Raw genomic sequence first — 12385 nt, 5'->3', positions numbered from 1 at the left:
ATTAAAATATTTTTATAACATCTTAAGAAATAACTTCAAAAAAACTCTAGAAAACAAAATATCACTAAATTAGATGAATAAAACGTCTGCTACAGAATACTTTCTAAAGGCAAGCACATTTATTCTATTTTTCGTGAGGGTTTTAAATAAATGGAGGATAGGGAAACATTGACAGCTTTTTCAACTCTTAGTAATCTTATAATGGAATTTAGAAAATAGAGGTCAAGTTTCTAGGCCTGCTTGCATATTGGTGCACAGAGACATAGAGATTTTGTTTAATAAACATCCTAGTTCCATACCAGACATTATACTATTTTTTATTTTGGTAATTTAATGACTGTTCATAAAATTCCATGAATTATAATTTAAATAAGTCTGTAATGGTTGTGATTTCTTAGGTGGATGATTTACTATGTTTATGAAAACAGAATTGATATAAATGACCTCATGTGATGTTCTTTACTGACAGTTAATGGACACATTTTTGGTTATTCTGTTGTGACAGATGTGATCCTTTGAAAATGCTATTTAATTTCCTGTGAGCTAGGAAAGAAAATTCTCTAAATTCATCCACCTATTAAGAGGTGTGACATAAACACTTTCATTTTTTTCTTATAATTGCCTGGAAAACAAGATCTTTAAAAAACTGACTGAAAGAGGTAACCTTTTTTCTTTTCTGGATATTTTGACATGAATTATGGCAGTGGCACTGGGTAGACACTTTAAGCACTGGCAATTCAAACAGAATAACATTTGCACATACATTTTCAAAAAACTTAACACGTTTTGTTGCTTGGTTTGATAAATTCTGTCACTATATCCTAAGTTTACAACCCAATGACACTATGAAACGGATAGGAAACTTTTATTGCCACGGAGATCAATAAAGAGATGTTGCTAGAATTCTAGAACTGTATTTAAAAAGGAAAGTCAGAGAGTTTTCTTCTCTCTGCACTTAGGATCACATCTAAAATCAGTTTTTTTAAAAAGGTAACTTTCCTATATTTTTCGGGGGTATCTTAGTTTGCTTCAGACATCGAATATGATATGTAAGATATTACCAATAGTATGCAAAATTATGAGTACAAATATTATTACTGCATTAAAATGGTTATTAACATTTGTATTGATATTAACATTAATTCTATTCAACACAGTTATTAATATTCATTTTCAATGTAGCAATTATTTGACTATTATCTATTTGGGGGCCTTATAATCGATAAAGTATTTCTGCATAAATTGTATGATTTGATTCTCTATTGCAATTGTTAAAGATGGCTCTGTATGTTCCTCCTAAGAAATCATTCTTCTCATAGGTGTCATAAGGGAATTCTTTTTGAGGGTAGTGGCTACTGTGGTACTGGAGGATATTTTATTAATTCACTCATTGTGCCAGCATTCACTAAGTGTTGACTATGATCTTACATGTTAGAGGTAGGTTATTAAACTAAAAGAAATAAAAAAGACATGAAATCTGCCCTCAATGAGTTTATAGTCTAATAAAGTCAGTGGTGTGCTTGGAATGGCTTCAGCCATTGTTATAAATAGTTGTAATGAAATGTCACCAGAAATAAATAAAGGAATCATATGAGACAAAGGGAGAGACAGACAGAAAGACAGAGACAGAGAGAGAGGAAGAGAGGGAGGGAGGAAGAGAGGGAGGGAGGTAGAGAGGGAGGGAGATAGAGATAGAGGGAGAGAGAGAGGGAAGGAGGGAGGGAGGGAGGGAGGGAGGGACAGGGAGAGGAAGACAGTCGGAGAGACGTGGGTTATTGAACAGTTGCCCAGCAGGCAGAGAAAACATGATATAAAGACATGATACCATAAATGAGCATGAAATACTTTTAGGACTATATATATAGTTTACGACAGCCTAATAATTATAGAGAAAGCTCGAGAAATGACAGAGTCCAAATAATAAATGGTCTTGAGGCCATTTGTAGGAGTGTGAACTTTATTGGGGTGTGGTAACCATTTCATAAGCCATTAACCCTGTCCCTATGGATATGAATCGATTTAGACAAAGAGCTAATATTTTTCATTGTTTTAGCTTTTCCTACCCAAAGAACACTATGTGATCAATGTGTTCTCAAACTATTTAGTCTTCCAACAGATTCAAGAATAAAGTGCACAGTGCTACTCCATACTTGCCCCTTAAGTCCCATGGAATGAGCAGAACATCTCTCTGGCATACAGAAGTTACTCCGATCACATCTGAGGCTACACTTAGACTGTAAGCACCACAAACATAACTTCCAGGGGTACCATTTTAAACAACTTCTTGTAGAATAGATTGAAAGTCCACTGTCTGAGGGTATTCTAAGAAAGTTGTGAAAGATAAGGTGTATCTAATCTGAGCCTCTCTACACAGACTCATACAGCATAATTTATAATTTGAACCAAGGCTGACACTGCAGTTAGCTGAAGAGGACCTGAACTTTAAAAAAGCTCTGTAAGATGCAGAAGATGACTTGTTAGAATTTACCCGGAGAAATTCCAGCTGTAGCCCTAGAAACTGCCCAAAATACTGAATTAGACTCAAAACAAAACCAAAACAGAACACTGCAGAAAGCTCACCTAGGAACTGAGGCCATGAATTCACAGGTGCTAAAGCCCTTCTGCACAACACGTAGGTAATTAGTGAGCCTTCTTAGAAAGAATTGTTATCCTCTTACTTCTCTCTGCATTTTTTAAAATGGGAAAATTATCAGTTTATCCTAAACATCATGAGACTTTTTCACTGGATGTTAGAGAATTATGGAAAGAGTATATTGGTTTCTAGTTTTATTATGATAATAGTTGTATTTTATTGAAAAAATTCTAAGGATATGAAATGAAAATTAGTTCTAAAGAATGAAGAAAATATTTCTAGAAATTGTATACCTTCCTGGCTGATATAAAAATGGTTTACTTAGTTTAAGCTTATAGGTCAAGATGTGATAGCCCAGACTCTAAATTTTTCTAGTTTGACATAATATTTACAACGTTGACTATATTCCAAGTGGCAGAATATTTCCCTGGAAGAAGAAAATCTGGAGGATCTAGATACGTTACTTGGAAAGGGGAAATACATTTCACTAATTAGACTCTGTTTTCTAATTTCAGCCTCATCCTCTAGATGGACTCTCTTCTTTCTACTACTAAAGACCACCATGGTTTCAGTCTCATGTCATGTCCATGAAGCTGTGTTGTTCACATCTTCATTCCTGTTATGGCCAACATCAATATTCATTATGATACCTACTACTTTAATTTGAGGACTATATATAGTTTAGGATAGCCTCAGATAGCCTCATAATTATAGAGAAAGCTGGAAAATGGTTTGCCTTGGATTATGATTTCTGTTTCTATCACACTGAACTTGGCCTTTAAAGGTCTCAAAACCCAAAGTTTTGTTGTTGTTGTTGTTTGTTTGCTTTTGTTTTTCTGAGAAAGAGTTCACTCTACTGCCCAGGCTACAGTGCAGCAGAGTGATGATAGCTCACCTAGTACTCCTGGGCTCAACAGATCATCCCACCTTAGCCTCCCAAGTAACTGGGACCATAGTCACAAACTACCACGTCTGGCTGATTTTTGTACTTTTGGTAGAGATGACGGCTTGCCATATTGCCCAGGCTGGTCTTGAACTCCTAGCCTCAAGTGATCTTCCTGCCTCAGCCTCTCAAAGTGCTGCAACTACAGGTGTGAGCCACAGCACCTGGCCCAAAGGTCTTTTTTGAGAGTTACTTTAGCATCTGACATAAGTCCCCACCTTAAACTTTGAACATCATTTGTATTATACTCTATTTTATGGCATCATCCTTTCTTCTCTCTTTCACTAGCCTCTTTCTTTCTACCTTTCATTGTGTCTCTGTGAGAGAAACACATATATTCCTAAAGTTTAGGTCTGTTGTCTTTTTTCCTAGCACAAAGTCTCGTTGGTGAAACATTTCCATGGTTTTATTGAGTCTCTCAACATGTTTTGTGGCCAGTTCCCATCTGCCTTTCCTGAGCAGCAACAAATATTTTTAAATGTTGGGTATTTTCTCCTGAAAGTCAGAATAAATCTATCTCAGACTGAACTTACTTATTCTCCCAGAAACCTACATGCCTTATCTGTGTCACTTGATTATGTAATGGCATTATAAATTGTTCAATAGAATTGATCAAGCTCAGAATCTTGATGTCATTCTAACTCCTCCATATGTTTTTATACTCCCACCACCACCTATTCATTCACTTACAAATTCTCATTTATTTTCAAGCCTCCCACAGAGGGAGAATTCAAGCCCTTTTTACCTGGAATATTAAAATGACCTCCTAATGTGACTTTCCCTACAGAGTTCTCTGGATACATATTCCTAAGGCAACATTCTTATTCTTTGGTGTCCTCTGTACACCCGTAGGGCAAATTACAAACTTCCATGCAATTAATGTAAGCCATCAAAGATTTATGTAGGGGTAACCTAGTCAGAATTGTTTTGCATAGATAATTCCAACAAGCAACACAGAGGGAGTATAGTGGGGCTGGAGTAAAGAAGAAAAATGTTAGGAAATAGAAAAAGTGGTCAGGTATTCCAGGTAGGCAAGGAAATTTATATGAAACAGAATGGTTTGTACTGATTTTGCTAGCCTCAAGCACTATTAATATGTCCATTGCTCACTACAGGCTAACATCCAGAACGATGTCCTAGAGAGATCAGATAATGAGTAAATTCTACATGCATACATTAATTACAGACATGCAAAACAAAAATGTAATGCAAAGTATGTTTTGAGTTGAACAAGGCAGTATTATAAAGATTTTAAGTAGGAAGTTTGATGTTAGATTTGATTTGGAGCTACTGTTTTATTACTTACTAGCTGTGTGGCTGAAGAAATACCTTGACTTCCCTCAGCCTCATTTTTTTTTCTCCACTTATACATTAGGTCAATAATAGAACTTCCTTCATCAAATTGATGTGAGGATTAAAGGGGGTGGTGATGCATCAAATATGTTTAGTAGTTGGCCTACAATTTAAATGTTCAATAAATTTTACTATTATCATGTTATTTAAAAATATATATAAAGCCGGGTGCAGTGGCTCAGGTCTGTAATCCCAGGAGGATCACCTAAAGTTGGGAGTTCCAATCCAGGCTGACCAACATGGAGAAACCCCGTCTCTAGTAAAAATACAAAAAATTAGCCAGACATGGTGGTGCATGCCTGTAATCTCAACTACTCGGGAGGCTGAGGCAGGAGAATCGCTTGAACCTGGGAGGCAGAGGTTGCAGTGAGCCGAGATTGCACCATTGCGCTCCAGCCTGGGTAACAAGAGTAAAACTCCATCTCAGAAAAAAATATATATACAAATAACATATATACGTATATATATTACATATACACACATACCTGCTACATATATATATATATTCACACACACATCTATAGCTCTATGTATATCTATGTAAGTATCAATTATCCGTCTATCTATTCATTACACATGAAACATAGCAACATTTAGCACTTGGTGTGGAATAAAGTCAATGCATAATAATTGTTGTTTCTTTGACTCAGGTGTAATTAAGTCTGCAAGATCTCCGGGGTACTACATATTCTGTTCTGACTTGTCCCTCAGTGAAATATTTTATTGTGGAATGAAATGATCTTAGAATAGTCTCTATCTGCCCCTTTATTTATACTGCCCCTTTGTTGATACTTTTTTGTATTATATTGGTGTCTTTATACTCAAGAAGATCATAAGTCATCCTGATATTTTGCTGTTTTATCATGATATGTTGCTATTTTATCATGTTAACCTGACACCATTAAGTGAAATTTAAAATGTCTATTGTTCTTTAGTGCTTTGGAATCTCCTATGCTTGGGAAAGGTCTCCACAAACACTCTATTAAGGATTAAGGACAATTAATTAAGTAAATGTGCTTGAGCATTAAAGGTCAGAAGATGTATACAGTCCCTGATCCTGGTTACTTTACAACTTGAATGAAGAACTGATTTTCTGAATTTCTAAAAGCAAAACAAAAGAGCACTATGATAAAATATACCCTGTGCCAAGCCAGGAAAATGGAACCATTTTGTTGCAGGTCATCTGTCACATAAAGACAGAGTTATTCATGATTTTCATACATAATGAAAGTACCTGTTTGGTTGTACTTTAATTTAAAAAACTTGCAAATTTATGATTTATGTAAAAGAAATAAGAGTGTGAGGGTAGTCTACAACAGATTTCAACTTTCATTCACTCTTCATAATTTGCTTTTAAAGTATAAAATTAGGCTGGGTATCTTGGCTCTTGCCTCTAATCCCAGCATTTTGGAAGATTGAGGCAAGAGGATCACTTGAAACCACGAGCTCAAGACCAGCCCGGGCAACATAGCTAGACACCATCTATACAATATTTTAAAGTAAATCATAAAATTATGTATTTTTGATTTTTAAATTGTTTTCTCTGAACTTAATCCAATAATCCATACTGTATTTTGCCAAGGGATTACACACTCACAGTTACTGTATCTATTATGACCAAAGTAATTATACTTTTAAAGAAACACTTAAACATTATTTTATTGTGAGTTGTGATTTCCTTAAAAAAAGAGTCATTTGTATATGGAAGATAAAGTTACAAACATTAATTTATTTTGTAATAACATCTAATAATTTTACAGCTAGTAAATTCATCCATGTCAATCTGACTCATTCAGATTAATATTCAAATGATTTAATAAAGTTATTACAGGCTAAGCCTCAGAGACTAATGAAATAAAGCTTTGCATATACTGTGGAGTTAGGGATTATTCAAATCATTTTATTAGGTATTAAACACTACTAGTAAAATGTGGCTTTAAACTCTAAGGTCAATTTTACCTTAGGAGAAAAAGTTATGAAAAAAGCCAGAGAAGTAATTTTTGAGTTTTATATGAAAATGAAAGGTTAAATTAAAGGGCTTAAATCCAAAGCCTACAAAAGTCATATAATCTCTCACAGAGTTAAGTAGGTTATTTTAATCAACTGCTTCAAGGAAAACTAATGGAATATTCTGGATCTAAATCACTAAATGCGCTGCAAAGCAGTATGTTCAAATTTAGATAGGAACTATCAATTTACCAAGAATTGCATATAAAGGTATTTTTGAAGTAAGAGACAGCATAAGGAGATTTTATTCCTGATTCATTATATGTTTGACTTTCTGGCATCAATTACTTCTAAAAATCCCAACTGTGGAGAAACTGCTACGAGCTTTGGATTTCTGAAGGATGTTTGCAAAGTGTGAGAGTGACAAAGTTTTATATGGTGTATTCTTGCTTGTCACTGAAGAGAAATCACTACAGTAGCTGAGGAAATTATCCTCATGACAAACATAAGCTTCAGGAATAAAATATCTTTTGTCAAAAATAATCTCATTGATAATCAGTAATAATCATCCCTAGAAAATCACTCCAGCTTTGTGCTTATGTTTTTAATTTTAACCTTAAAAAACAGTTCACTAACACAACTTCTCCACCTCATTAATTTTTACTACACCCTTGTGAGGGTTAGGTTTATTAACGCTAAACTAAGTGTTAACACTAACTAAGCTGAACCATGTTTATATATAAATATTTATTTAGGGAGAATTTAAAATGAAGTTCCTCATGGGTAGACATTTAAGCCCATGAGGCAGGTTAGGGGTGGATGAACCACTGCAGAGCAGCTGCTCAAATCTGTTAGTTGTCCAAATCAAAATTAGAAAAAAAAATTAATCAGTGAATAAAGTGAATGGCTTCATGATTAAATTCTAGTTCCGGTTAAGGAAATTTTTGGCTGTATGTCAAGCTAATTAAACTTGCTATTGAATTAATGTAAGGATGTTGTAGGGGTTGCAATAAAAAGCCTCAAACAAAAAATTTCTATGAAAATTTGTCAAGAGGAGATTTGCTTCTTTGAGGAAGTGTTGGGTGTGCAGGGGAAATAGATTCTGTTAGATTCCTTTACATGTTTTTCTTTCTTTCTTTTGCTTTGACCACCAGGGAAATATTTCTTTCACTTTATGGTCTGTACTACCTTTACCTGTTATGAGGTATATTTTTTCCTAGGACTATATTTACTTTATTACACATGTATCTTGAGCATATATCTTACACAGCAAGTAAAAAAAAATCACCTTTGGAAAGAGGTAAACATTAAATATGTTAATAAAGTAACATTATTATACAAGCATATATTTGCTATTTCATATTTGTAAATATATTGGGTGACAAATGAATAGAAATGAAACTTTAAAAACAATTTAATTTGCTTTATACTTGCTTAATTTTTCCAAATGCTAGACATAATTTTATTTTTGCTACATCACCAGGTATTAATAAAAGGTGTCAATACTCACTTCCTTGTCATCATTTTCTGTGAAAGCTAGGACCTATGATGATATCAGCTTTTGACAATAGCTGCAGTTATCTTTGTCCTGTCTCAAATTCATTTAGAAAATGTAGCTTTCTAGGTCCTCACTGTAGGTTATTCAATAAATAAATTATGAGGAAAAGGTTTTATTAAAAGAAAAAATACGTTAGTAAGAAGGAGTGATTACACATCAAAATTACTATAAACCCAAAATTCCAGATCTGGAAAGAAACTCAATGTCTCCTAAACTGTTAAACTTCTGTAAGGAAAATTAAATAAGTGGTTTTAAACTAAATCTGAACAACAAGAAGAAATGCAGAACACTATGATTGCATGCTTATTTTCATTACTAATGTTAATTTTTGTTACATAGGTGTTAATAAATTCTAAAATGATGACTGAGGAAGCAAACATGTAAGATTTTTAAAAAGATTCCAATTTAATTAAAGTTTAGAAGAAAAACTTCTGAAGTCAAATTGGCTAACTCAAAAAAGAAATCCAATACACATTTATACTGCAATAGGAAAAGATTGAGTACTATTAGGGTTAAATTAGAGTTATCATCTGAAAAATGAATTTACATTTTACAACATGAACAAATCGTATGTTGGTTATGAGGATAAAATGAGTTAATGTATTTGAAACAGAGCATCGTCTGCAACAAAAGCATTCAGTAAATACAAGCTGTCAATGTGAGCTTGAGACATTCAAAACCTATTTTTAAAAAATATTTTTTACTATCTGGTTTAGCAATAATGTTATCCTACCTACCACCAGAACTTATTTGGTGCTATCTAATATGCACCTGCAGCACCTAGATTTTAGTCTCTATGACATTACAGTCATTGAAAAGCAGGTAAATCTATGCCTGACAAGGGGTTGGGAGCAGGAAGGCAAGCTGTTATTAGTGGAAAGGCAGAACATTTTAAAATATATTTCTGGTTAATAAGAGTACTCCTAGCATTAAGGGAGTGTCAGTATACTAATTATGCATATGTGTGTACATATATACTAATTATGCATATATATATGTTGAATCTGCAAAAAGCCATGTGACTTTAATGATACTAAAAATCAAAGTTTTCTTTGAAAATATGTAATTTTCATGCAAAAGAAAGAAAACTTCATTGATATATCTTTACATTTTATTATATTTAATATTTATCTTATCACAATAAATATGTATAATAATTGTTAGTATATGGATAATGTGATATTATGTTAGTATATGGATAACTTAATTCTTCAATTAAGTATATACCTATTATAAAATACAAATTAGTACCTTTTTTATGAATATAATTAGGAGAGCCCCATCCTATGTTTATTAAACACTGTTCAACAAGTTTTAGAATCACATAATTTCAAGCAAAGTTGTCAAATTTTAAAAGGCAAAAAGTAAAAGGTGAAGATTTAGAAAGTATCACTGATATAACAATAATAATGGTTAATCACCAAAGTGAACTGGTCTGTTAAACAGATCTCGAATTTGAAAGAGGCAGTCAAAACTCATTTGGTTGGTACCTCAAAAATAGACTTTGAATTGGGTAATACAGTCCTCCTTCATGTTTGACTTTAGAAGATCCTGATAGCACTAGCCCAGCATAAAAATAATCTAAAAAGATATTTTACAACATATGATAAAATTAATGTGTAAAAGGTAAAAATAAGTATTCAATAAAACTATTACAAACTGAGTAACATATGCAAATATGCCTCAAGAATAGGTACAAGGTGGAATTATAAGTACTGTATTAGTGAAAAGTTTTGCAATCATTTTGACGATTTATAAATTTAGTCTGATTTTAAAACATTTAATAAATTTAAGACTCATATTCAATATTTAATAAATGTTTAACAAAATTGGATTAAATATGCTTTAATCATTATCTCAGTCGATTAAATATATTAATTTTGAAATATGAGTTGTATAATGAATATTTATATTTTTAGATAAATAAAGCCTGGTAGATATAAAATATTTCAGCTTTAAAATGTGACGAAAGTAATAAGCATTCCTCCACAAAAATCCTTTCAGACATTAAACACTCCAACAACAGTGAGTATATTCTATTAAATATATTGACCTACAAGCCTGGTCTTCAGAAAATCACAATATAAAGGAAAGTTGCCAACCAAATTTTTTGTTTGTTTTGTTTTGTTTTGAGAAGGAGTCTCGCTTTGTCGCCCAGGCTGGAGTGCAGTGGTGTGATCTCGGCTCACTGCAAGCTCCGCCTCCCGGGTTCAAGCGATCTCCTGCCTCAGTCTCCCTAGCAGCTGGGACTACAGGCATGTGCCACCAGGCCCGGCTAATTTTTTGTATTTTTAGTAGAGATGGGTTTCACCGTGTTCGCCAGGATGGTCTCGAACTCCTGAACTCGTGATCCGCCCGCCTCGGCTGCCCAAAATGCTGGGATTATAGGCGTGAGCCACCGCGCCCGGCCTGCGGACTAACTTTTCAAGTTTCACCTTGCCTTTGTGTTCTTTCACTTCATTTCAGAAACCCCTTTTCTTTTTTCTCCCCAACTTCCTACCTCATTTTCTCTCCCTAATCTCTGAACGATTCTGAGTCCCTGAATCCTACAGCACCCAAACTCCCATCCCGGTATACTGGTAGGTTAATCAAATCTTCATCTTTTCTCCCTACTGCCCATATTTGCATTTATTTTCAAAGATAAACTGGAAAAATAGATGAAGCTGCATCTATGGGACTTCATTGTTTCAATATCATAGGAATAAGCACAATGGCATCTAGGTGGAGAAACAATTTTGAGGCAGAATAGGTCTTCCCTGGGTAACTGTCTGCGTTAACCAGGTACCTTGTGGGTTTTTATGCGTATGTAGCCAATGACCTGAGTTTGGTGGAAAGTGGACAGGGGCAGCGTCATAAGGTGCTATCGCTGAATACCTATGTAAGCCCATAATGCTTAAGTTAAAAATAAGCAGATATTGCTCTAAATCAAGTTGAAGACAGCTTCATGCTAAATAGGTAAAATACTTTAGATAAATAGTATTTCCCATGCCTGGTCATTGAATTGTAAACGCTGCTGCCAAAGTCCTCACTTCAGATGAGTGTATTTGACAACTGTGTTTGGTCTTTCCAGAAAACCTAGGACAGTCATATGGATATGTAAAATACATAGCTTTCTGCTCTAAACGCATGCAGAAAAAAGTTGGCATAATTTGCTTCCACGAAGGGAAAAACTACTGACATACAGGCTATAGCTAACTGGTATACCTTGTATCAAATACTGTAGACCAAACTGTAAGGTATAAGCCACTAATATTTGTATAGCATATTTTCTGGATATTCTGCATCTATCTTGAAAAGACTATTGAATAAAGGAGCTATTATGAGGGTTATTTATTTAGTTTATTAGGTTACTTGATTAATTGTGCATAATGTAAAGTATTAGGTTCTGTGATACATGACATAATATTTTCCAAAATAAAAAAGAATCTATTTAGGCTGCTATCTTGGTGTCTTTGGCCTATGTAAATGTACCTATCTGAATTCCTTAGGCAAATCTACTTTAAAATATGATATTTACATTTTTCTAGGACCTATCTCGGTACTCTTCAAACTGTATTTATTATCAATTCTTTATTCTTTCCTTTTCTATTTCACACTTCTTTAATAGGGTGTCTGAATTCTGGGTTAATTAGAAATGATACCTGGGAAAGATTACATAGAGAAATATCAATTATTACACTCTTCCAGGTGTAACTTTAATTTAAAAATCATTTCATGATCTCTTATGTAGCCACTACAATTACACTTTAATTATTAATATAAAGATTCCTGGTCTTTCTCAGTATTTTTCAGAGATTCTATCCTCAAGAACTTAATTTCAAGTAGGATTACTTATTAAGGAATAATAATAAAATGTTTTACCTATTAGCCTAATTTTAATTTATAGTAAGCTCTCATTATAAGTAAAATAATTTCAAGAGTTTTAAAGAATATATTTAGTTAATTATATATACACACTTTTTTTTTTTTTTTTTTTTTGAGACAGAGTCTC

General features: G+C 33.6%; 1 protein-coding gene and 1 long non-coding RNA gene across 2 annotated transcripts in view; one reads left to right on the top strand and one right to left on the bottom strand.

The window, feature by feature from the left end:
- The window catches only part of CNTN5 (contactin 5), a 1330348-nt gene that overhangs the window by 494562 nt on the left and 823401 nt on the right, over positions 1 to 12385 (bottom strand). The gene's annotated exons all lie outside the window — the stretch shown is intronic.
- Positions 2174 to 3392, top strand: LOC129525623 (uncharacterized). The gene is made up of 2 exons (XR_008670029.2): positions 2174 to 2236; positions 3109 to 3392. It is a non-coding gene; the product is annotated as an uncharacterized lncRNA (long non-coding RNA).

The sequence above is a fragment of the Gorilla gorilla genome, chromosome 9 (genome assembly GCF_029281585.2).
Source record: "Gorilla gorilla gorilla isolate KB3781 chromosome 9, NHGRI_mGorGor1-v2.1_pri, whole genome shotgun sequence".
In the NCBI taxonomy this organism is placed as follows: Eukaryota; Metazoa; Chordata; class Mammalia; order Primates; family Hominidae; genus Gorilla; species Gorilla gorilla.
Note: the sequence above shows the minus strand (reverse complement) of the source record. Positions and strands in the feature narration are given on the sequence as shown.